This window comes from Mustela erminea, chromosome 13 (assembly GCF_009829155.1).
Source record: "Mustela erminea isolate mMusErm1 chromosome 13, mMusErm1.Pri, whole genome shotgun sequence".
Lineage (NCBI taxonomy): Eukaryota > Metazoa > Chordata > Mammalia > Carnivora > Mustelidae > Mustela > Mustela erminea.
In genome coordinates this window covers 34455862-34481438 of record NC_045626.1, presented here as the reverse complement: position 1 = coordinate 34481438, position 25577 = coordinate 34455862, and the positions used below count along the sequence as shown (strand labels likewise).

Below are 25577 nucleotides of genomic sequence, written 5' to 3'. Positions count from 1 at the left end.
CCCTGCGAAGCTTTAAGAAAAACACATTATTTTGTTTTAGGGTTCAGTTACTATACATTCATTTATCATCTTTATAACCGATGTGCAGGCGATGATGAATAGGCCTTGGCTTTGAGTCAGGAAATGTAAATTATCCTCTTTCTTTCTTTCCTTTTTCTTTTTTTTTTAAACAAATAATGAATACTAGTAAATTTGAAACTAACTGATGTGCCAAGAACTCAACGATGATGCAATGCCATGAGAGCAATGCAAAGGCTGCCCATCTGAGAGTCTGAAGCAAAGGGAATTAACTCCTGGTCCAGGGGATGTATAACCTGGCCTGGAAGGTGTTGTGCCTGTGTTGAGCTAGCTGGCTTGGAGGACCATTGGTAAGTTGCGAGGTATTCTGCTATTGCTGTTCACTTAAGTCTTCCTCATGCCAAGTAGCCCTTGCCCTTGACAAAATACCAAGTGTATTTCTTAAACCTTCTCTCATCTGGGCCTTGTCTTTTAGCCGTAGGGCTTGGTTTGCTCTTCCTCCCTCTCCAAACAAGAGCTGTCTTTAAAGGGCTGCTCAGGTGTCCGCTTCACTGGAAAGGCTTTCCTAATGGCTTAAGATTATAACTAAGTCTTTTTAGAATACTGCCAATTTTTAATATGTTGTGAGAAATGGGTGTGTTTATTAGTAGGAAGCTCAATTTCTCAGGATGGACATAATACATTTTAATGTGTGGGTAGAATTTGGGTAGGGAGAGCAAATGGGAAGTCACATTCCCAGTAAGAGAAAAAATGCTCAACTGTAGACCATGGGTGAAGAGAGACTACTTCTGACTGGATGGCTGTTATTACATATATGCAGTGGGGAGGATTTTAAGGAAGATAAAACTCAGGATGTATCTCAAGTTTACCTTACACTTACCATTTGATGTAGAAAAACAAACCTCAGTTGAAAGGAAATAGCGGTATGAATGTTGGCTTTACTGGCGCAGAAAGTTATGCATACTCATTTCTGTTTTCAGGGGTTTTGCAATATTTACATTAACTTGCATATAGAATGTTTAAGTTATTTGTATGCGTTCTGCAAATTAATTTAAAATTGGCAATTTACTTACATTTGGGTGACATTTATGGATAAAGACATTAGCCATAGACACTACTCACAGATGAAGTTATGTGTACATCATTGATTCTCACAGTCTTTATAAATGATGCCAATCTGATTTTTATACTGCAATTTTACACATGTACTGTTTTCCTTTTTAGAAATAAAATCGAAGTATTTCTACTCGCCATTGCACACGGAACATATTTGAGTCCTTCCTTTTTAATTTCATTAATTTTCGTTTCTTCTTACAGTCTTTCCTTTGCTTTTATTATACCTTCTCTCAGACTGCTGAGGCAACGATTAGGCACATTGGCCTTGGAAAAATAAATAAAGAGAAGGAAAATATGATGCTCTGTCACTTTAAAATGTAGTCCATTTCCACCAACATATTAAAAGTCTAAATATTTTATTGCTTAGGCACAATCTCATTTTTATTGCCCCAATCACAGCTCATTGGCTAGGATATGCTGGGCAGAGGAGTGAGCTGGTCAGCTAATGGCCTCCCTGCTGCTAAAATTAACTAATTGTTAAAGTAATAACCGTGGACCCTCATGGCCTATTTTAATAGTCAGTGGCAATCTGGGAAATTATTTTGCTGCTTTCATTTCAGTGAGTCCTCCTGTTGGCCATTTGCACCCCTTTCTATCCTCTTAAATGCCCTCTTGATGAGAAATATTTCAATGAGAATCCACAGGGAGCTCTGGCCAGTTCCTCCAATTTGCAGTTGGGGCCCATTGTTTCTTCTGTGAATGTGGGAGGAGCATTCTGTAAGTCCATATTGGGATGCATGAGGACAGCATCATGGAAAAGATCAAACATCTTTTCCAACCTCATCTGTAGCATGTGACTCTCACATCAGTTTGTTTCACAATTCGCCGTGTCCTACCCAAATGCTAGCCATGATCTTGCCTCTCTTTTGGTGGAAAAGTCTTCATCCATTCTCTTGATGATCACTCTTGTCCACATGGGAAGTCCAGGCAGAAGTTCAGTCACTCAGTATCTTAGGGCGATACTAATTTCAACACTGACCTCTCCTTGATACTCTGGTATATATCTGGCTATAATACATTTCATCATGCTTTTGAACTTCATATTCTCCCTTATCAGCTTATTTGTTACTTCAGGTATACAAATCCTTTATTCTCAGCTAAGCTTACATTTACCCAGAGAAGTTTCTGTACTTCCTCTTGCATCTCTCAGTAACTAGAGCTGTGTTAAGCAGATGTTCAGTAAACATGTGTTAAGTTTAATTAGATGTGGGGATTTCAAAATTGTACCTGCTATACAAATGTCCTGTGGGGATGTTTTAAATCCCTTATGTCCAGAGGATGAGCTAAGCTCAACAGAATCCTGCACTGAGACTAAATCTTCAAGAGTTTTGTCATAAACATGTCCTTAATATGGACCTCATAGAATGGAAATTCCTTATGATATAATTTTAGAAGTCCTCAGATGAAGACACAGAAAATTTATACTGAAGGAATTAATCCTCAAAGAAGGTATGTTTGAGACTGAGCAAACATGTTTGAAAATAGAGATGGAGAGCTGTCTAGCCAATTCCAGATGTTCACCTACACATGTATGCTACTTATTCACTGGAACAAACATGCAGGGCCTGCTGGAAACAGCTGTGGTTTTGCACACCTGCGAAGTATTTTTTAATAGGGCTTCATGTCCGTTTAACAGAGTCACTGATCTGTACTTTGAAAAACTTTATAGAGCTGTTCTTATCTGTATTATTGTAAGAAAATTTTATTTTATACCTGTCAAGACAGGATTATTGAGATGTTTATGAATATTTACAAGAGTACTATGTTGACACTAACTACATAAAGAAACTTAAAACCAGTCTCTTGACTTGGAATTCCATGCCAATTGTGGCATGGCCTGTGAAGGCATGAAAGGCTTCTTGGAGATTATACATTTTAGACTTTGGGTTAGTTATAATTAATCCATGGTCTAGCCATAGTCTAGACTCATGACCAATTGCAGCCTAGGTTGGTACAACTGTGCTTAACTGTAGCCTAGGTTGGTTCAACAGGATCCTTCAAAACACTATGTTCTCACATTCCATGAAGACGTAGAACTCAACCATTCAGTGAGAGTTTGAATTAGAGGAGTGTTTTTGCAATTCTAAAAAACGATAACTTACGATCCCTTTTTTACAAGGACCCCTTTACAGTGATGAAGATTAACTGAACATTTGAATTTTATTTTAGAGAATGTTTTCCAAAAGCCCTCTCAAAAATCATGGTTAGGACGCAGACAAACAGATTGATATCCTGCCTCTCCATTTATTAGCCTTATTTCCTTGGGAATAGAACTATAGTATCCACCAACTTCATTTTCCTTACAGATTAAAGGGGGAGTGATTGCTTTTTGTCCTTTGGTAAGTGAAAGAACAGAAGAAGATGATTATTTGGAAAAGAAGAATCACCAGTCACTGGTAAAGACCTGAATGATTCTCCTACGAGTCAGAGTATGCCTCAGTGCATGGACGTTTTGATATCTGTTTTGTTTGTTCACATATCTTTTTTCTTAGTCCCAAGCTTTCCCCTGGTTTTAAAGTAGTTTTGGTGGGAGAATAACAATTCTGTATACCTTCCATATTATCATCTCCTTTGTGTTCATACAGAAAGGCAGACACTAAGAGCAGAACGTTTTGAAGCAGTCAGAGTCGCTTGCAAGCCTTGACACAGTCACCTACTATCTATATAATCTTGACATTCTTAGCAAAGTCTCTAAGCCTGAGGTTATTCACATTAAACATGGGGACAATAAATATACCTACTTCGTAGGGCTGTTATGGGGACTACATGAAGTAATGCTGTAATGCACTTAGCATAGACCATCTATTACACACAATAACAAGAGGTGCTTAATTAATATTAGCTATTATTTCCATATTATTACTAAGAACTGCTTAAGCAAATGACACTTTGGCATCTAGCAAAAGAATCTGTACAATGAGGCATTGCCACTCTGAAAGGACCTGATGAGTGATCCCTACTGGATAGGGTGTTAGAAGAAGAAGAAAAACCACCAGGAAAGGATGCCACCTGCCAGGGGCCGTGACAATGAGCAGTCTCTGGGAACAATGACAACTTCCCTCCCTTTGGGAGACTTAGGGCTCTGTGAGAGCTTTATGAGAGTAGGTGAAGGAACTTTGGGGAATCAGCTCAGGAGTTTAGGACCTCACCAGAGAAACAAAGCCTCACTGAGGGAAACAAGTTCTTTGTGTCTAGGAACAAGGTCCAAAGAAACCACAAATACAGAGTCAGGCCTGAGGTGTCTTCATTGTGAACTAAGTAAACTCCAAATCAAATTCTTCTCCAGCTTCTAGAACCTTGAGGGGTATCAAGCAGAAGTAAAAGAACACAGGTCAGCAATTCTAGGACAAATGAATCTTTTAGATTTGAACAAAAGATCACGTGCGTGGGTGGTCTGTGTGTGTAGGTGGGTAGCTTCATTACTCAAGGTTTGCTTGAGTAAACTCAAGTAGATTATTAAGATTATCAGTAGATGATTCTTATGCTTGATCTACCAGTCTCGGCACCTGGATCCTCTACCGGCAACCTGAACTATCTCGAGTAGAACTCTTATTTTCAAATCCATATTCTTTTCTCACGTAAATGGTAAGTCCCCTGAGGACGTAGCCTGGTATCTTTTCTTCCTGTGTTTCCTCACTGTGGCCAGCCTCGATGCACCCAACGTTAACCAGCAAGGCAAAAGGCCTTTAGGATACGCCCAGTTCAGAATACAGAAAGAGCGCCTAGAACAAGAAAACAAACCTAAGAAGGAAATCTTGCGAAATATGTGCTAAACCGTTGATGGTGTTTTCTTCTTGAAGGTAAAGCTAACTTTGGGAGTTGCGGGGGAAGGTGGCCCATCTGGTTCTATGACATTTTTCTGGAAATACCATCAAAACGAAAGTGAGAAATGTGCTACGAACTGAACAGTCATGATCCCCCCACCCTCCCCCCCACCACATCCGAAAGGAAGATTGTGAGAGGAACGAGCATAAATGAAGGCTGGGCTTGTCCTGCCTGCATTGAGACGAAACAGGTTTTCCTTTAAAAAAACATCTGCCATACGGAGATTTAAATCGGGTACTCCTGTTTTTAGAAGATCTCTATTTCCTTACAGGATGTCGGCTTTGATCACTAATCCCTGGAAAATGTCTTTAAGAGCTACTCCAATTGGCAGAAGTACCGGAGAGTAGGCGTGGGCAGGTGTGGGGAAAGAAGTGGGGGGAAAAAACCCTCTTTCCCACGCTGCTGTGTTATTTTAAAATAAAAAGAAAACTCCCAGAGGCTCTTGGCTCTAATGATCCCCTCTGTGGTTTTTCCAACAGCACGGTCCGCGGACACCTTCAGAAAATGTGCCTTCTGTAGGTCAGCACTTTCCCGTCCGCCCCTCTCCCTAGCCAATGGCATTAATGTGCGTTTGTCAGGACCGAATTTCATTTGCCGCATAGCAGCTTAGAGAGGGCAGCACATCGTGTTGCATTTTCCTTGCCTCTCAAACTGGAGTTCCTGCTTCTCCCCAGCTTTGTGTTGTCAGCAAAACGTCGCGTTTACAATCGGTCTCTTGATCTGAGGTAATTACCTGCAGGAGAAATAGCGAGGGTAAGGACCTAACAAGAGAAGTCTTGTGTTGTCGCACGGTGGGCTGCTGTCCTGAAAGTGTATCAGACTTGTCAAATTGGTTCAAATTAAATTGACACGGTGCTCTTCCAGGCATCACCACTTATTATACATCACGGAGCCCTTTTGGGCAGTAAATGCCTTCTGAGTTAAAAACGAATGTGCAAAGGAAACTCAGAGGAGCCAGCAACAAGGACAGTGAGGATCTCCAGGAGGACCCGTTAAAACTGGCTGTGAGAATGCGAAGGTTATGTTATGACTGAGCTCAGTTTTGCTCTTCTCTCAGCAATTTCCAATTCTGTGCCATTGTGACAGAGGTGTCCCCAGGCCTTAGTCATGAGGCCTTGGAACCTTCTTTTTTTTTTTTTTTTTTTCCCTGCCTCCGGCTCCATTTATTTATTTATTGTAACATTTATGAGCTCTGTCCAGGGAAACTGCTGGGTCCAGCAGCATCAGCCCTGGCCTGAAGGGAGACAGGGGAATACTAATCCTAGCCTTTCCCTGATGGGCCTGGTGACCTTGGCCGAGTCATTTAACCTCAACATGTTGGGGCCGCTGTTTTCAACAGAACAGGGGAATGAATGAGCCCTGGATCACCTCGAAAGGGTGTCAGGAGGGATAACTAATTAATGATTATAAAGCACTTAGCAAACAGAAAGTACTGTACAAAATGCTTAATATTAATAATAAAATGCATTCACTGCAAGCCTCTAGGCGTATGCTCAGAAATAACAGCAGCAATTAAAGTAACACGCTAACAAAACTCATTAACCCCCAAACCTCCTTCCCACCGCACGTGGCTGCTAGCGCTTGGGGGCTTTTTTAAGACTGCGCAATCGGTTAGCGCGCGGTACTTATAAGACTGCCAGGTGGTGCAAAGAGGAAGGCTGCAGTGCAGGCCATGGCATTAGGCTCTCCCTCACTTTCTAGGCAAGTTAGCACGTCGCCTGTTAAGACAGCCAACAGTCCTGAAGCCCCATCTCCATTCAGCCTGTCCTGGCAGGTCACTTCCCATGCAGATCACTCCTTCTAGCCAGGATCTGCCACCGACTGCCTATGCCATCGTGCGCCCTAGAGGGCGCTTCTCGCCTTTGTATGCTTCATTTCCGTCCCTGTGTAGACAACTTACTGCCTAGACTTGTAAGCTGCTTGAAGGCAGGGTTTCTCTTGTAGTATAACCTCCTAATTCCTAAAAGAAGGCAGTGCAAAGGACATGCCCATAGATGGTCCATGGACGAAGGAATGGACGCTTTGTCCTACCCCAATGGACAGAGGGGTAGGGCGTTATTTGAGCCAGACTGCACGTACTGGTTATCATGCTTCCGGCAAGCTGGCCACTACTGCTAAGAAGCTCCTGAGGTCTGGCAGGAAGGAACACTGAGGACCTTGCCGGGATGGTGAAAGAGAGAAGATAGGACTTTTGACTGAGGTGTTCAGAAAATGTATAGCTTCGAACTGGGTAATTAAGAAATTTACTTTGGGAACAGAGAGAAGGAATTAAAACAATACACCTTGAGTAAGCAGAAGGCAGAGCTAGGCCTGAGGTGGGTCACAGCCAATAAGGGATAGAGGGTGGGAATCACATGCATGCTCAGAGACCCCAGAGTGTTGAGGGAGGACATTGAGGGCTGTGTGTGGACAGGATGGGGACCTTGTAAAAAAGAATTTACGTTTCTATTTTCTCTTTGTGAGAATGAATGGCTAATTGGCAAAAATTGTCTCTCTCTTTACCTCCTTTCTCTTCCTCTTTAATAAGTTGCCATTTTGTTTTAAATTTCTTCTTAACTTTAAAATTTCATACCTGACCATGTCAGGAGTGTTAGCTTATGTAAGGATTTTTGTGTTGTAGCAGCATCTGGTATAGAATACAAAAGTGGTACATAAACCATATTCCCGAGGCTTTGTGAGTCAACATTTAATCTGATTCCATCTTGAGTACGGTATTGTAATATGGGATTGTGTGATCAATAGTCCAAATAGTTTTTATAAAAATTTACCCCATAAACTAAGAAATGCCTCTAAATTATAGATAAAAATAATACAGTATGTACCCATGGAACGTAAAGCAACTAAACAAACAAACAAACAAACAAAACCAATCAGTTTGATTATTCGAAATAGATTCCCTGGAGAGGAGCTTCCCGGTCAGTAATGAAGGGCCTTGTGTCTTAGGAGAAATAGCCCAGGAGCTCCTGGGCAGGGAGAGGAGTCAGAGACTGAAGGCTGGGCTCTGGGGAGGAGGAATTTTTTGTGAAAAGCCTGGAGCCGGAGAGAGAGAGTATGGTGCCTTTTAGCACAAATGTCTGCTTCCAGGGGAAAGAGAGGGAGGGAGATGTTAACAGGAACGGGGAGGAGGAAGCTGAGCACACACAAATGCGAGGCTGAATGACACTGGAGTGTGGAGAGAAAGATGTCAGAGAAATCCGAAGGAGAAGGCAAAGAGCGGTGAGAGTGGGGTCTGGAGATCTGTGCTGGCGGAGGCCTGTTGTGAAGAATATTCTTGATTTTTGGCAGCCACTCCACAGATGATTCCCTCCTGTGGAGAGCTAGAGTGATTGTGGACAAGCAGTTCAGGAGATTACAGGTCTGGAGATGACTTGGGGAAAAAAAAAAATCCTAAAAATTACAAGAAAAAAAAAAAAAAGCCAGGAAATGATATTGAGGGAGCATGAGCCTCTATTTCACGGCCAAATCAAAAACTCCCTGACTAGGAAATTGATATTCTGCCTCAAAGTCTCTTTCCTGAAGGCTGGGCATGGCTTACAGGGGAGCTGGCAGAAGAGGGGGCATCAGTGTGCATTTTAGGATTCAGCTGTGCCACCAACTTGTGGTGTGTCCTTGAACAAGCTGTCAGCCTGGTTTTCATCCGTAAAAAAAGACATTTGAGTTAGACAATCTGTAAAGCCCTTTCCACTTCTGATAGCCAAAGAGCTCCATAACGTGGAGTCTCTAATGCGTGCCTTACACACTTACCCAGTGGGTAAGAAGCTGATTTAGGTGTTGTTTCCATTTCCACAAAGCTTCTATGGGTTTACTAGAGTGTGCAACTTGAGGGTTTCATTCTCATGGTGTACAGTGGTCATCAGCCAAAATCCACTCAACAACTTCTCTGTGTCCAGTCCTTTGATAACTACTAAAGGATGACCTTGTCTCTGCTCTTAAGGTGCTTACAGTCCAGCTGGGGACTCACATAAATACAAGAAAAATGACAAAAGATAAGAGATGTCACTAGGCCCTTGTGTTTCATTGACAAATTAGAGCTACAGACTGAGAGAGCATGGAGTTCAGCAGAGCATGAGCTTTCTGCTGGACTGAATGGCAAGGAGGAGGTGTGAGCTGGGTCTTGGAGAGCAGATTCAAAGAGTCGCTTCCTGCATCCTGAGTCCTGCTGGGTGATCAGGAAACAACTGCACACACACTGAGGAGATCCAAAGCTCTGACAAAGCAGGGCACTTAATGAGCCTCTGTTGATTATGTTGAGACAATGGAGGAGAGAGATGTGAGAGATTCAAATCCAGAAGCCAGCATTCTAGTGGGTTATAGTCTGGTGCAACCAGTAAACCTGAGGTCATGTTTTGGGTCCAAATCCTTTTTCTGTCATTTACTAGAACTTGGAATTTGAAGAAGTCTCTTATGCTAGTTGAGTTTGGTGTTATACCTGAGAATTTCCCACTATATTATAGTAGGTTGTGTGACAAATAGCAAAATTAGAGGGGGAGTAGACAAGTCAGGGACTAACATGAAGATCCTGGGTGCACAGGGGATAATGGGCACAGGCCAAGGATAGATTTGGGGTGTTCAGCGTAGATTATTGGTTTACTACACAGTTTGGGCTAATGTTTGCCTTTCTGAGATGTTTGTTCACCTTTGTGCACTTCATTTTTTAAAGTAAAGATTTTATTTATTTATATATTTATTTTATTTGAGAGAGAGAGTGAGAGTGTGAGTGGGGAGAAAGGGCAGAGGGACAGATCTCAAGCAGACTCCGAGCTGAGCAGAGCCCAACTCAGGGCTCCGTCTCTCAATCTTGAGATGGTGACCTGAACTGAAATCAAGAGTTGGACACTCATTCGACTGAGCCACCCAGGCGCCCCTGTGCACACCATTTTTTTTAGCAAATACATTTCGTCAGCAGATGTCATTACGCTGCACGTAAGTGCTAGGCATAACAATGACCATATAATTTATGGCCCTCGCCAGAAAAATGCTGAAAGTAAAAAAAGTGCTACTGATAATTATATAGATTAGCAGGTGAAAATCAAGCTTCTGTTGGGGAAGTTGGAGGTATGATAAACTTACACATAAGAAACTACTCTTTCCCCCCAACAAAATATCAATTCTTCTTCTTTCCAAATTAGGAAGCTTCATCCAGGGACCCTCACTGGACAATGAGGATTTTGTTTAAATACACAAACAAGCAAGCAAACAAAAAAAGCTATCCTTTTAAGGAACATAAAGTCCACAGGAAACAAAAAATGCTAAAGAAGCTTAAAAAGTTATTTTGAAGAAAGGTGATACAGGATGAATGTGTGTACACACATTCTTTTTCAATCTAAAATCTAAAATCACAGGGCACTAAATTATGTACATGTGCACACACATGCATGTAGAAGTGTGAATCCCTATCAATCCCCCAAGAAATGATTCTTGGATGACCCAGAGAAAGGGGCAGAAGAAAGCTCTAGAGAGGTGGCGTGAGGAGAAGAGTTGGGGATGCATGCGTAATTTAAATTATAACCCAACAAATGCAAAACAGGAAGGGAACAGCATTTTAAAGAGGCTGACAGATAACATCAGCTCATTAGTGGTTCCATTACAGTGTACATTGGTTTGCTTTCTCTCCTAGCTCCAAAAAAAAAAAAAAAAAAAGAAAGAAAGAAAGAAAGAGGAAAAATGATGTATGTGCATGTGGGTATGGAGGAAGTAAATTAAATAAACATAGCTTAAGTTATTTTAGGGTAGTCTGAGCATTAACTCTTATCCTTGAAGCTGGTGGTGAGAATTATGATATGTTTCAGTCTTTGAAACTAGCCACTGCACTTTGAATGTAATTGGATCCCCAAGACATCCTTCTTGGGATGGGTGAGGGTTGGGGAAGGGTCAGAAGTAAAGGTAGTAGAGTTATTTTCACCATTTGGACGGGACGACAGGGGAACCGACGATGCTGGCACAGCACGGCTGTCAAAGATCAGAGAACTTTGTTTCCATTTGGAAATGATTAAGGTCTTATTGCTCCTGTCTTGGATATGAAAGATTTGAAATACATCAGTTCGATGTAACTAACGTTGAATGACAACTCTATGCATGTAGTTAGCAAAGTTCATTGAGAAGGAGAGAAGAACACTGAATTTCAGAAAAGTTGAACCATAAGAATTGAGTACCTTGATTGAATTTGATAGCTCTTAATGGGAAACTGTACTGAACTGGCAAAAAAAAAAAAAAAAATGCAGTGAGATCTGGTGAAAAGGATCAAACTCAAATTTAGTTTTTTAAAAATCTCAGAATTAATCTTGTTCCATTTTATTCAGTTAATAGTAGAAATTATTTTACATGAGAAAAGACGATGTCAGAAATAGCTGAGTGGAATTTTAGAGGTGGAATTAGAAGAGGGCAAAGGGGGAGCTAATTTGCTTTTCTGCTCCAAAATATTCCTAGCAATCATGTCTGGAGGTTTATTTGATTCTTTTTATTAAAGGTGGATAGGATTCCTTAGGGAGGATTTTGGGACGGAGCTTGGGTTGTAACTACTGAGCTGAGCAATCAGAAGGCCAAATGAGCCATGGATCTGTAAGTCAATGTGGATAGGCTGGCAGACAGAAAGAAGGGCCCTGGACCCTGCCCACAGAGACCGGCTAGGGCCACGGACCCTCGAAAGACTGGTAAGTCAGCCAAGGAGAAGAGAGTCATTGTATTAGGAGCCTAGGACTACATATGAATGTTGGTAACCTTGACTTACCCTTGATGAGGGCACTGGGCATGGGGAATGGATCCCTCTTAGTGATGTCAGCCTGAGTCCTACATCTCTACTGTGGGCACATATATAGGGCACAGGATGATGACATCCAAAGCATAGCTCTCCGGCCCTTTGGTCTAGGTCTGTTTGCCCCCTCCAAGCAGATGTAATTTTCTCTTTACGCTTAATATATTTAAGTAGGGCATCCATCCCTCAGTTTGTAGCAACTACCATCACCCCCTATTGTCTGATATTGGACATGCTTCCCAGATGAACTATCTGATTTTTGATTTCTGCTTGGCCACGTGTGGTCCGTGGCTCTTTGGAATACTCTGGAGAACTCCTCTCCCTATTTCATCCATTATGATTTTCTGAAAAGCAAGAAGGGCATAGGCTCAGAGTGATTCATTGAAGGTGCATATGGTATTCATTCTGCAGAGAACAAATATGGAACAGGAGAAAAAGTGACAGTCGCACCATTTGCATTTGATATGTAAATTCAAGATACATATTGATTTACATGTATAATTTAGTAACAAAAAAAAAAAAAAAAGGAAAGAAAGAAAGAAAAGAAAAAAAACCAGATAGTTAAGTAAACATGATACCCACCCCAAGCTAAAGGCTGGGCTCATGGCAGTGTTTGTAAATGGTGCTGTGCAGTAGCACATCTCGGCATGCAAATGTCTATAAACTTCAAACTGTTGCTAGGTTAAACAACACCTTTCCCAGGAAGCACACGGATTTAGCAGCTTGTACTTTATGCATTGGTCTCCAGAGCAGAAGGCCCTTCTCCTCACCTCACAGTAAGGGCAGGACACATGATCCATCCTTGTATTTTCCTTGCTGAAGTCTGCCTTCAAGCGATATAGCCCAGTGTTTTTAAAATACATTTTTCTTCTTGTTGTTTCATGCATGAAGAATCTGGACATATATTTCCCCTATAACCTTCAAGGACGGTTCTAAATGCTTTAACTGGCTCCATCTTTATCCAAATTTATTTCCTATTCTCACCAAGCTTCTTCTTACCCTCAGCTCCTGGAATAACCCTCCAGAGACAATTCTTTATTGTGCCGTGCACACGAATATTCTCACCACCATGCTTTCACTAATCCAGTGGCATCCAAAAGAATGCCCTATCCGGCATCCATCAAAACCGAGTGGTATCTCCAGCTCCACTTGGACTGCACGGAGCCTTCACGAAATTTGAAATGAAGCTAATTTTTCCTTTCCAGGACTAGTCACAGTGCGTGTGGTGTCAAGCTGTTTTCTCAATCTCAGTCACACACAGTTGTACGAGGCACTCTAATAATTTGCTAAGTGTTGCTCTTGGTTTCTCAGCCAGAGAGAATGTTTCCGAGGGAGCGGATTTCATACTCTTTCGTACAACACATGCTCTTTGGCATAAAGACGGACATATTGACAATGTTAGCACATAGTGATGGACTAAATTGGGAAAAAAAAAATACTTCCCAAATTTCTACTCCTTGTTTATCATTACTCACAGCCTGCTATAGGAAACTGTCATCAGTGACCATCATTTTAAAATGGGTGAGCAGAGGCGCCTGGGTGGCTCAGCGGGTTAAGCTGCTGCCTTCAGCTTGGGTCATGATCTCGGGGTCCTGGGATCGAGTCCCATATCGGGCTCTCTGCTCAGCAGGGGGCCTGCTTCCCTTCCTCTCTCTCTGTGATCTCTTCCCTTCCTCTCTCCTACTGTGATCTCTCTCTGTCAAATAAATAAATAAAATCTTAAAAAAAAATAAAATAAAATGGGTGAGCAGAGGGATGTGAGGGACACGAGAAGTGCACGAGGGGATGCATTCGGGACTTTCCTTTTGCTTACACTCTGCTGCCATGTTTGTCATGATATGTTTGTCATGGACAGTAACATGTGCCTATGTTATAAAGTCCAGGTTCTTGAGCTTTAATACTAAGATGACTTTGGGCAGCATAATTCTTTGTGATGTGGGAGTCTTTACTATGTATATAGAATGTTTAGAAGCATCCCTCATCTGTGCCCACTAGATGACAGTAGCTCCCTCAGACCCCATGCCTTCGCACCACAGTTACGACAACCAAAAGTGTTTTCAGGTATTGCCAATGTCCCCGATGGACAAAAAAATCCCTCTATCTACCCATGTAGAGATACACTGCTATAATCAATGATCTAAAATTTTTAAGATGGTTTTCTCTCTTCAGTGGGTTAAATAACCCCTATGGTACCTCAAAACCTTACTTTCCTTAGGAGAAGTTCTGCATTTTCCACATTACTTGTTTATTATTTATTATTAGCAAATATTTATATAGCATTTTGTCCTTAGTTCTCAGGTTTTAAGTACTTTACAAAAATTAACCAATTCAATTCTTAAACATATCCATAGGATAGGTGCTATAATTATTTCTGTTTTAGAACTGAGAGGCCCAGAGAGGTTAAGAAATTTATTCAAGGCCACACAGCTAATAAGTGGTAGAGTTGGGATGCAAATCTAGATGCTCTGGCTCTGAAGTCTGTTTTTAATCACTCTGCCTTTCACAAAGGCACACACTTTAGTTTCTTCTGGAGTGACTATCGCAAATTCTGAACAGGGGCATTTTTGTAAATTTTCACCAGTTCAAGGGATGCCTAATTTGGGGATAAAGCATAAACCCCATTAATTATTTTAAAAATCCAGAACTTCTGTCCTCGTCAGTGACTTGCTCCTGAGTGAACTCTTGCTATGGCTGGGGCCTAGACATATACCTGTACTGGACACAGGGTTGTGGAAGAGTGTGCATCAGAGATCTTGGGTACACTTCAGAGGCCATGGAAAATATTCAGTCTGTCATACCTGAATTAATCCCTCAGTTCTCTGTACCCATGAGGAAAAGTCCCAGACTGATCGCCGTTTTGTACTTTCAGCTGTTTTATATAGTCAGGCTATTCTCCAGCTCAAAATCTCTAGTGAGTCTTTACTCCCAGCCACACTGAGTCTAAACTTCTTTGACAAGATGTCAAGACCTTTCATTATCTTACTATTTCTTACACAACACATCTGCTTGGTAGGGATTAGCATCCTCACTTCCCCTTGTAACTTCTACCTGTCCTCTTAAGGCAGAGCACAAGTTCAGCTCCTTCCGTGAAACTTCCCCTACCACTGACACACTTAGCTTACTCCTCCTGAACCCTTCAGCCTTTGTTTTGTGTGCCTCCAAATCCCCATGAAGATGAAAATCTAGGTTCTGTGCTATTTTTTATGTTTATGTTTAGCTTCTCAACTAGATTGTATAGCTCTTGAAGGAAGGACTCTGTCTTTTTCTCTAAACCTGACCCTCCACATGAGGCATAGGACAGGTACTCAACCAAGATGTTGATCCATTGTTCATTCATCATCAACCTTCATGCTTCCTTTGTCATGAAAGGGACCGTGCACTTTTGCCCTCACTATCAGTGGATACTAATCCATAGCCATCTCTTGTAGCTCTATGGGTGGTCAGCTACAAGATATCAGTTGATAGTCTTCCAAGAAAATACAGTTTCTGCCAAGAAGGTGAAGTAAGGTGTCATGGCCAGTCAGTGGGATGCAACTGCTTAACCTCGAAGGAGGATAAAATCTACAAATATCCATGCCGCTTTACAGAAAAGCAACACCAGTGAGAACCAATAAATGGCACGGCTTTGCTGGGTGCTGTATTGGCTAATTGTATCAGAGACATGGGGGCACATGTCCTTAGGGTAAAGTGGATTTAGGGATCTGCCAGGCTTCCACCATGAGAAATAACATGTATGAAGAGTGACATGTCTCTTTTAAAACCTAGGTGTTTATTTTCTAAGGCAATGATCATGGTAATATTTTCAGTGTTCATAGTATTTTGACAGTTTTCAGGGCAGTGTCACTTTTGTGACACATAGGATATGCAGAGAACAGGAGTATGACTCCAGATCTTTAAAACTACTGGAGTCTCAAGATGTTAAAGAGAACCTAAATGAATATCACCTTCTTGAATTATTTTAAGACTTCCTAGTGCCCTTTAAATCTTTTTGGTTTTAGAATTTATACGTAAGAGAAAACCCTGAATGCCAAAATTTACTCAAGTTTATAATATAGTAATGAATTATTCATAGAAGATTTGAATATGAAACTGGACTTTTCTTCATCCTGATATCAATTAATCAATTAAAAAGTAGTAAAAAATTATTTAATGTCTTAGTTGCTAGGCATGGTGAGGGGCATAGTTTCTTATAAGGATTTTAGTAACATCAATTTTATTTTAAAAAATCAGCAAATTTTTGTTTGAGGGATAATTATAAAGGAAAATACTGAACCCATGGAATGGGAGAAGATATTCACAAATGACACTACAGACAAAGCTCCCCAAACTCAACACTCAAAAAACAGATAATTATGTCAAAAAATGGGCATAAGACATGAACAGACACTTCTCCAAAGAAGACACACAAATGGTAACAGACACATGAAAAAATGTTCATCATCATTAGCCATCAAGGAGATTCAAATAAAAACCACATTGAGATTCAAATCAAAACCACATTGAGATACCAGCCATCAGAGAGATTCAAATCAAAACCACATTGAGATTCAAATCAGAACCACATTCTAACAACAGTTAGAATGGCCAAAATTAGTAAGACAGTAGACAACAAGTGTTGGAGAGGATGTGGAGAAAGGGGAACCCTCTTACACTGTTGGTGGGAATGAAAGTTGGTGCTGCCATTTCGGAAAACAGTGTGGAGATTCCTTAAGAAATTAAAAATAGAGCAACCCTATGACCCTGCAATTGCACTACTGGTTATTTACCCAAACATACAGATGTAGTGAAAAGAAAGGCCATCGGTACCCTAATGTTCATGGCAGCAATGGTCACAGTCACCAAACTGTGCAAAGAGCCAAGATGCCCTTCAACAGATGGATGGATAAAGAAGATATGGTCCATATATACAATAGAATATTATGCCTCCATCAGAAAGGATGAATATCCAACTTTTATATCAACATGGACGGGACTGGAGGAGATTATGTTGAGTGAAATAAGTCAAGCAGAGAGAGTCAATTATCATATGGTTTCACTTACTTGTGGAGCATAAGGAATAACACAGAGGACACTGGGAGATGGAAAGGAGAAGTGAGTTGGGGGAAATTGAAGGGGAAGACAAACTGTGAGAGACTGTGGACTCTGAGAAACAAACAGAGGGCTTTGGAAGGGAAAGGTTTGGGGAGTTGGGTGAGCCTGGTGGTGGGTATTAAGGAGGGCACATATGGCATGGAGCACTGGGCGTGATGCATAAACGATGAATCTTGAAACACTGAAAAAATAAAATAAAGTTAAAAAGAAAAGAAAGATACTACAAAGCCAAATGAATATTGTTTCTGCACTCTTGTTTTTGGAACTTTCTTATATATTATGAGTGGATAGCCCCATACTGCTTTCTTATTTTACATTGCTCTTATGAGTGGTGGAGACCATGTATCTTCTGAATAGCCTGGTCCACTGGCTTTTCTAACTCCATATTGACATCTTTCTGGAAGATTCCAGCTTTCCTAGCCTGGGCAGAAATTCTGACCTTATTTACTTACAACTCACCTGTTACTCCCCACATTCCACAGTGACATTTTTTATTAATACATAGTCCTTCTTAATGGGATTTGACCTATTTTTAGCATCAATGGATGCACAACTCACTAGTCATTCATGTTATTTTTTGTTAATCTCAACTTCCTGAGATTTTCTGAACTCCTAAGTATTTTGCTTTTGGATAACTCCAGATCAATGAGTTAGACTTGTCTTTTTTTTTCTCTAGGGGGCCACCATTTGGTCCCATCCATCTTCCTGGGAAATTGATGTTCCTGTAAATCTATGGTGAAGTGTTTATGCTAACAATAGAAGATGGGAGGATATCACTTACTTTTCTTTCCAAAAGAAGTTCATGTTATAAGAGCTGAGACCTATAATCGCCAAGGTAATCTTCCATACATTGTTTAGGTGCATTTGAACAATTTCCTCTAAAAGAGATTCTCTGCAAGAAAAATCTACTTAAAACATAAAGCAAAGGAAGCATCTTTTGTGTATTTTCCCTGCTAGGAAGACATTTCCTTTCACAAAGGGCTCAGAATCCATTGGCCATCACTATAAATCTGGCACCACAGCTCTGGAGCAGTGAGTATAACATATTGGCTCACATTTCCAAACACTCTTGCCTGATTCCAAGTTGCCCACTAGGTTCCTACCCCAGCATCAAGATCCCAGTAATTAAACTGGAGGAAATAAGCACATTGAAATATTCACTCATTAATCCAGAAATTTGTAAGAAATAATGTGAAAACACGATCTATGTGAAATAGAATGTTGATAATGTTAAGTTTAAATTCCCAAGGAGTTTTCAAACTAACAGACTAAGTCAAATACTAGGAATCATGATTTTCTACAAAGAAAATTCTGAGGATTCAGATTCAGGATTCTGGGGCTAGGTCTGAATCAGGGTTCACTGTTAAACCAGAAAATCTTAGAGTTTGGAGAGGACCACAGATGACCATACTAATTATCCCATGATAATTAGTAACATTTATAACAAAATATAAAGGAAGAGGCCAACATCTGTTACCATGGCACCACAGCACACAATGGTTTATTTTATTTTTTTATTTTAAAAGATTTTGTTTATTTATTTATTTGACAGAGAAAGAGAGTGAGAGAGGGAACATAAGCGGCGGGGGGGTGGGGTGGGCAGAGAGGGAGAAGCAGGCTTCCCTCTGAGCAGAGAGCCCAATATGGGTCTCGATCCCAGGACCCTGGGATCATGACCTGAGCTGAAGGCAGAAGCTTAACGACGAGCCACCCAGGTACCCCTACTTTTTCTTTCTTTCTTTCTTTCTTTCTTTCTTTCTTTCTTTCTTTCTTTCTTTCTTTTTTTTTTGGTATGTAGTCTTTGTCTTTTCTGAGTTCTTTTTTTGAATAATTTTTTTGAAATTGTGGGAAAATACAATCTAAAAAAGTCTTCCTTGAAAAAAAAAAAAAGGCTTCCTTGAAGAAATGGCAATTTGTATCTGGGGCTACATGCGATGAGAAAGATACAGCTGATGCACTTCAGAATATTAAAAAAGTCTGAGGGACCGCAGAGAGTACCTGGGCCACATACATCCTTTCAAAAATAGTTTCTTATTGTTCAGGTAAGCCCAACTCTATGTGCTCAGCTCTGTACCAAGAACCATGGGGGCTCCTCTTTCATGGAAAACCTCTAAAGAGGAGATAGACACATGGTGAAGATGGTACTACATTGCATGTTATCAACCACTATCAACACTTGTGCTGACAATTCTATAGGTTAGTGAAGTGCAGAGAGGCCAAAGCCATGGTTGCTGAACTCTGGTTGATAATCTTGTTCTAGGATAGCTCACCACTGTTTACCAAATTTGGACTTAATTCTCCTTTTATTCATTTATTTTTATTAAATTATGCATTGAGGGTCTACCAGGCACAATCCCCCAAAGCAAACACAGTTCACTCATGAACATGATGGAAGCGTGAACTACTCTTCCAGAGATCACAGTCAGCTCATGGCTCCCTCTGGCAACGCACCACTGCATTTTAATTGTTCCAAGGCAGGCCCAAATCCCTCATTCTGAAAGATAATGCTCCAGAGAAACTTCTAAGAGTGGTCAAATGATAATACTGTGACCTGGTAGTTTTTCCCCTCAGAACTAAGAATAAATTCTCTTTGCTATATTCTTTCCATGTTAGGGGGTTATGGATGTCTTAAAGAATCTACAGAAAACAAAACAAGGGAAGACAATATATTAGAAGATTCACAAAGTCTTAGAAACAAACTCATGGACCTTTACAGCAATGGACCAGTGTGGAAGGTCTTCTTAACATCCTCAGCATCGATTGTACCCATTTGTTCTCCTGACAAAGAAAGAAGTTCTCCATGTTAGAGGCAGGGAACTTCTCATACTAACAGAATCCAGGACTGGTTTATGGGACAGAATCTTCCAAGGAAAGAAAAAATATCACTGCTTAAATTATATTCCATTTGAATCAACAGAGTTTACTAAGTCCCCCTCCCCCACTTTTTTTTAAGATTTTATTTATTTATTTGACAGACAGAGATCACAAGTAGGCAGAAAGGCAGGCAGAGAGATAGGCAGAAGCAGGTTCCCCGCTGAGCAGAGATATAATATATACATGTAATATACATGCAAGGCTCAATCCCAGGATCCTGGGATCATGACCTGAGCTGAAGGCAAAGGCTTTAACCTACTGAGTCACCCAGGCACCCCTACTAAGTCCCTTCTAAGTGCAGTAGATGTGCAGAAGATCCAAAGATAAATGAATGCAACAGTCCCTCCTTTAAGGTACTTTAGGGACACATGATACAAATAACCTTCAACTCCATGAAAACAGTCAATAGCATCTAAAACAATGTGTGACACATAGTCTGTGTTCCTAAACAGGTTTGGAGCAAATAAGATACGCCAAGTGCTGAAAACATGGTTTGAATAAGTCACTGATTATTCAGAGAACAAAGACCTCACACTAGATTGGAAGAGGCAGTAGGAGTTTCACAAAGGGAGAGGCTTGTGACATATACAAGGATAGATGGAATTTAGGGAAGTGGAAAGGAGACAGAAGTATGCTTCAGAATAGGGCACGGCATGGGCAATGACAAGGAGCCTGGGACACGAGTCAAAGACAAGAGGAGGTGCAGACCAAGGCTGGGCCACGCTATGGAGGGTCTTCTGTGCTAGCTGGGAAAGACATCCAGATTGTGGTGAAGAAGACAGGTGATGGCTTGCCTTTCCTCTGGCCTCCCTCTGGTGTACTTTAATATTGACAAGAAGATCAGAAAAAGATCAGAGAAGATCAGAAAAGTCATAGTTTTAGTGAATCAATTGGTATTAATACCATGACCTTCCCCTTCCTTCTTGACTTCTAGACCAACCTTCATATTTTTTTTCCAGTCTCTTGCTCACAGCTCTTCTTTTATTTCTGTCATTTGACACCCTTCTGTATCTCTCTGTCCAGCTCTCCCTGTCTCCCCAAATTACAGCTTGGTGGAGTATACAACAGTAAGGTGACATAGTCTGGGAAGGAAGGCATGCATCTGTGCTGCGTCATACTCCAGTGGAAAGAAGGTTTAAAAGATTTTGACCCATTCACAGTCAGGTTTTCCTTTTATGCTTTTGAGGAAGAATAGAGAATGTCATGCAAATGCTGCCTGAGTGAAAAATCAGTGCAAAGCCCCGTTCTGTGTTTCCTAGGAGCCGAGCTTCTCATTTTTATGCCCTAAGAGAAATCTCAAAGTCTTGAATCTTCAGAATGAGGTGTTTTTTTTTTTTTTTTTTTTTTTACCAACCCACAAGGGGAGGGGGAAGGCAAATACCAGGCATTCTGCCATCACGGAGCCTTCCTATATCACTTATGGAAATGCAGGAAGGCACAAGCTGTCCTCTAGTCATTATTGTTTTTAAGGTTCTAGCTTTCTTCATCTGTATTCCTCATACTCTGGTTCTTTCTCTGTTTCAGGATTCCAGAACCAACGACTCTCGACCTCTAGTTCTGTTTCTCCTTAATAAAATGCTGCTGTGTTCTTTTGGCTCTCTAAAGTGAACATGATCTGTGTCAATTTAGAGTAATACATCCTAGGGAAACATGGATTTTAACCAAAACCAAAACCTTAAATTAAAGAGAATCTCCTTGAATTATTTAAGACCACTCTCTCTAGGTCCCTCCTAATGCTCTGAGGGTTGAGAAGAATTATCTCTGAATTTGTTTTGACAAAGTTATTTGTTTTTATTCCTTAGTTCTTTCTTTTGAATTGTTAACAGTACACAATGGAAAAATATAAAAGCTGAAGTTGTAAGTTTAGAATATCTATAGTAGAATAAGAAAGACCAACTTGTGGATATCGCATCAGACAAATGACTTGATCAGACACTTTGATTTTTGCTTTTTCCTAAAAGCTATTCTTCCTGGATCTACAGAAAGTACAGGCATGACCTGGTATCCAGATGGGCTCTATTTCAAGAGATAACCAGGGGGGAGGCCCAAGGACCCCAAAGCAATGGAATTACACCTTTTCTTGAACAGATGGCACATCCAGAGACCTGGGATTTTCTAAAATGCAACCAAAAGGAACATTTTGTCTCAGTGCAAAATGTGTTAAATATCAACATTATTATAGAGGATGCTTTTCAAAATCTATCTTCAACATTGACATGCTGTGGGAGCAATTAGAACTTTTTGTAATGCCTAATGCTCAGGTGAAAAAGTGTACAAAGTGATTTTAAGGGGGTAGAACCCAGCCTAGGACAGGTAAAAGAAATATGAGAAAACCAACATAATCACACCCTGACCACTCCAGGATTATTGGTCAAGGCTAAAATGCAAGCATATGTCCTGAGCAAAATATTGGGTTTGTGTGGCTCATAACCCCTATCTTACTTCCTGCTGATGTTTGGGTGAGTTACTGAGTAGAACAGTGGAAGGCCAGAACAGGAAAGGTCTAGGTTAGGGTTGGGCAGCCCTCTGATTGGTTTTGCCCTCTTAGGCAACCACTGAGATGGAACCCACCAATCTCAAAGACGTGTTCACATACCCACTTCTATACCTTTTTTCATGCTGATTCTCCCCCTCCCACATAACCATCTATTCCATTGACTCTAACACTCACTGTCCTTTAACATCTCCTCCAAGAGACCTTAAAAAAAGCACACGATGGGGCACCTGGGTGGCTCAGTGGGTTAAAGCCTCTGCCTTCGGCACTGGTCATGATCCCAGGGTCCTGGGATGAAGCCCAGTATCGGGCTCTCTGCTCATTGGGGAGCCTGCTTCCCTTCCTCTATCTCTGTGCCTGCCTCTCTGCCTACTTGTGATCTCTGTCTGTCAAATAAATACATAAATTTTTAAAAAACCACATGAAACTGTTTGCTCTATTATCAATTTTTGCTTCATTTACTATCCATCCCACTAATTGGGAGCTTTTTCTTGGATTTTATTATTAGGTATGCTTTGTATGTATATCCTATCTGCAAAATCGATTTCTGAGCTCATAAGTTCAGATAAACTGACATTTTTTTTGTCTTGGATCCTTCCTTTAATCACTTAGCACATAGATTATCATGTAAGTATGTATGTGTATAATATAATATATACATGTAATATCTAGATCTATATAGATGCATAACATATTTCCTTCAATAACCTGTATATGTGCATTACAGTCAATTGTAACTCAGTATGAAGTATAAAGTATGAAACCTTAGCAATTATAAAGTTTAATAATGAGATATCATTTTCTTTTTTCAGGTTTTGGTGCACTCCCTTCATCCATCCATCATTAGACGGTGTTTCCCCAGAGATGATAAGATGTGACTGCCTGAAGCAAATGCATATTATCTCTTCCTGGGCAGACCTTTCCTTCTTTCCAAGGTGAGTTGTGCTGGGTATCAGGGAAAGAAACTTCAAAATTCCTTTTATTGCTCTATAAAGTCTAGCGCCTAGAATAAGAGGTAAGTAGCCTGTTTCTTGTTTCATTTTCTCTGTCTTTTCCCACAACCCTTGACTCCTCTGAATCCTCTAGATCCCAACAAAAAGGTGCATTTGGACTTGTACCAGGGCTTCTGAGCCTTATCATACCTAGGTGTGTTGTTTTACATTTACTTATCTAGTCCCATTCCACATGGTAAAGAAAAGTTAATAAAATGCCCTCCTAAAAGGCACCATTAGCTCTTATAAATAGTTTCCTTTTCTCAGGAAATTCCCCTTCTCTCCTCGGTTCTTTGATGTCCACACCCAGAAGAATGGGCGAAGTTTGTCATGTGCCAATTCTCGCCAGGTTCTCCCAAATTTTTAGTAGTTATGAAGTCTGTTATTATTATCTTCACTGACTACCTATTAGGGCTCTAGGGAATCAGTAAGTTGAAGATTTTGAAGAGGAGTAGAACTTGTTTGGAATAAGGAGACTAATGCATTTATGATGAATAATTATAGATTTCACTAGAAGTGTTTAAGCACAGGTTTATATGTTGTGTGTGTGTGTGTGTGTGTGTGTGTGTGTGTGTGTGTGGTGTCACTCTATTGCTCCTGATTCATATTTATTTGAAATTTACATCAGTATTTCCTGTTGGGTAGATATATATATATCTCATTTGACAGTGGGTTTAACTTAAATTCATGCTTCATGAGTCACCTATACTCACAAGTTTTGGCATAATCACAGAAAAACTTTCAAGTACATATAATTGCATTCATTTAGCTGGACATTTGGATATTTCAATCGATTCAACCATTCAATGGAAAGGTCCAGCAAATGCCCCTAATTTGACATTGTTAGTTGTGGGCTATTTTTTTTCTCCTGTATCAACTACTGTGGCTAATTAGGCAGCAGATTCGAATCTTCATGAATTTTTCAGGCTGATACGTGTTCTTTCCCAGGGCTAATTTGCTATTATCAGAGGAATGACTCTGGTATACATTGTTGGTGGTGTCTGACCTTATTCCCCTATTCAGATTGAAATTAGTTGAGGGACTGTGGCCAATGAGGTCATTTGGTAAATCATCTCGCAGAAAACAGGTCTGCTTTAGAAAATGTCCTTTTTTTGTTCCCTTTCATAGCCTATCCTAGCTTCCGCTGTTGCAGGGCTCTATCAAGAAGGAATAAGATTCAATAAAACTTTTACCCAGGATTTCAGAAACTTAAAAAATTCAGTAGAGAACCTAGTTATAAAACTTCTGTAGAGGACTAGAATAATTCCATTCTATGAGCTTCCTGTGTTAACAATGAGGAGGATTTGGCATACAACAGTAAGGGGTAGAATTTTGTATAACTGAATGAGATTAAGGAAAACTGCTTTATTGTGTGATTTGCCTTATTAGGAATGTTGAAGAGTCCAGGTTTCCTGGGATGGCAATGCCAGATCATCCCACCTGATCTCCTCTGGACACAGAGGGGAAAGGCAGAATACTAACAGGCGCCCCCGCCCTGTAAGTTGTTGTTTTCTAAATGTAACTGATCAGTGGTTGGGTTTATTAATAAGAATCACATAACCATTTATGTCTTTTGAAAATCATCAGTACTCATTTCCACAAATTGGTTGCAATTTCCAATAAGAAAATACCAATTAATTCATTCACTAAGAATTGTAATTAGTTAGCCCAAAGGAGACTGACATGGTGGTAAGAGCAGAGAAGGAGCATTCAGGACTGCAGGGTTATAGATTACTTTTGGAAGTCCTCAGTACTTTGGATTTTCAATTTACCAGACTTAAAAAAAGAAAAAAAAAAAGACAATGTTCCTTATAAGACATGAAGAGAATATCTTAAATATGACTATTTCACCACCCCCCTTTATTCCCCTTAGCAATTTTCTTTCCTAATTTTTCACTGGAAGAGACAGTATGGTATTTAGCCCCTTTTCTCCCTCATGATTTATATATAATTAGGGGCTCAGAAATGTTATCCTTCAGTTCTAAAAGAAGCTGCTGAATTGGAATACAAAGGGTCATTTTAGTTATGGGTATACATACTTTTTAATTAAAAATTATTTTATTGCTTTTGTTAAGTAATTAAAATTTACAAAGTGATTTCTCACAAATATTTATTAATATTAAGTTGTTTTTGGCATACACCAGTAAATTGCAAGCAATTGCTTTACTCTGCATGTGTAATTAAAATGACTAAGTAATTATATTTTTTCCTTGAGTATAGTTGACACTATCACATTTTTCTAAGTTTTGGTTCATTTTTATTTCCATTAGTGAATGCTTCATAGAAGCCAAGATAAGGAGTGTCAGTTAGCAAGGAGGAAAGCTGCTTCTCTTACTGAGCTTTTGAGAAATATAAACAGATATTGTGTGTCATGTTTATAGTCTCATGTACTTTGTTTTCCTAGATGTCTTTCCTC

The 25577-nt window shown here is 40.3% G+C and overlaps 1 long non-coding RNA gene across 2 annotated transcripts in view; it reads left to right on the top strand.

Moving 5' to 3' along the window:
- The first annotated feature begins 208 nt into the window (after positions 1 to 208).
- LOC116572308 overlaps positions 209 to 25577 on the top strand; it is a 29700-nt gene continuing 4331 nt past the window's right edge. The window contains exons 1-3 of one of the 2 annotated variants that reach the window (XR_004278210.1): positions 209 to 368; positions 3441 to 3530; positions 22982 to 23104. This is a non-coding gene — a long non-coding RNA (uncharacterized LOC116572308). Of the gene's footprint in view, positions 369 to 3440; positions 3531 to 17481; positions 17637 to 22981; positions 23105 to 25577 lie in introns of those variants that run through there. The other variant, XR_004278211.1, reaches the window with a different exon arrangement.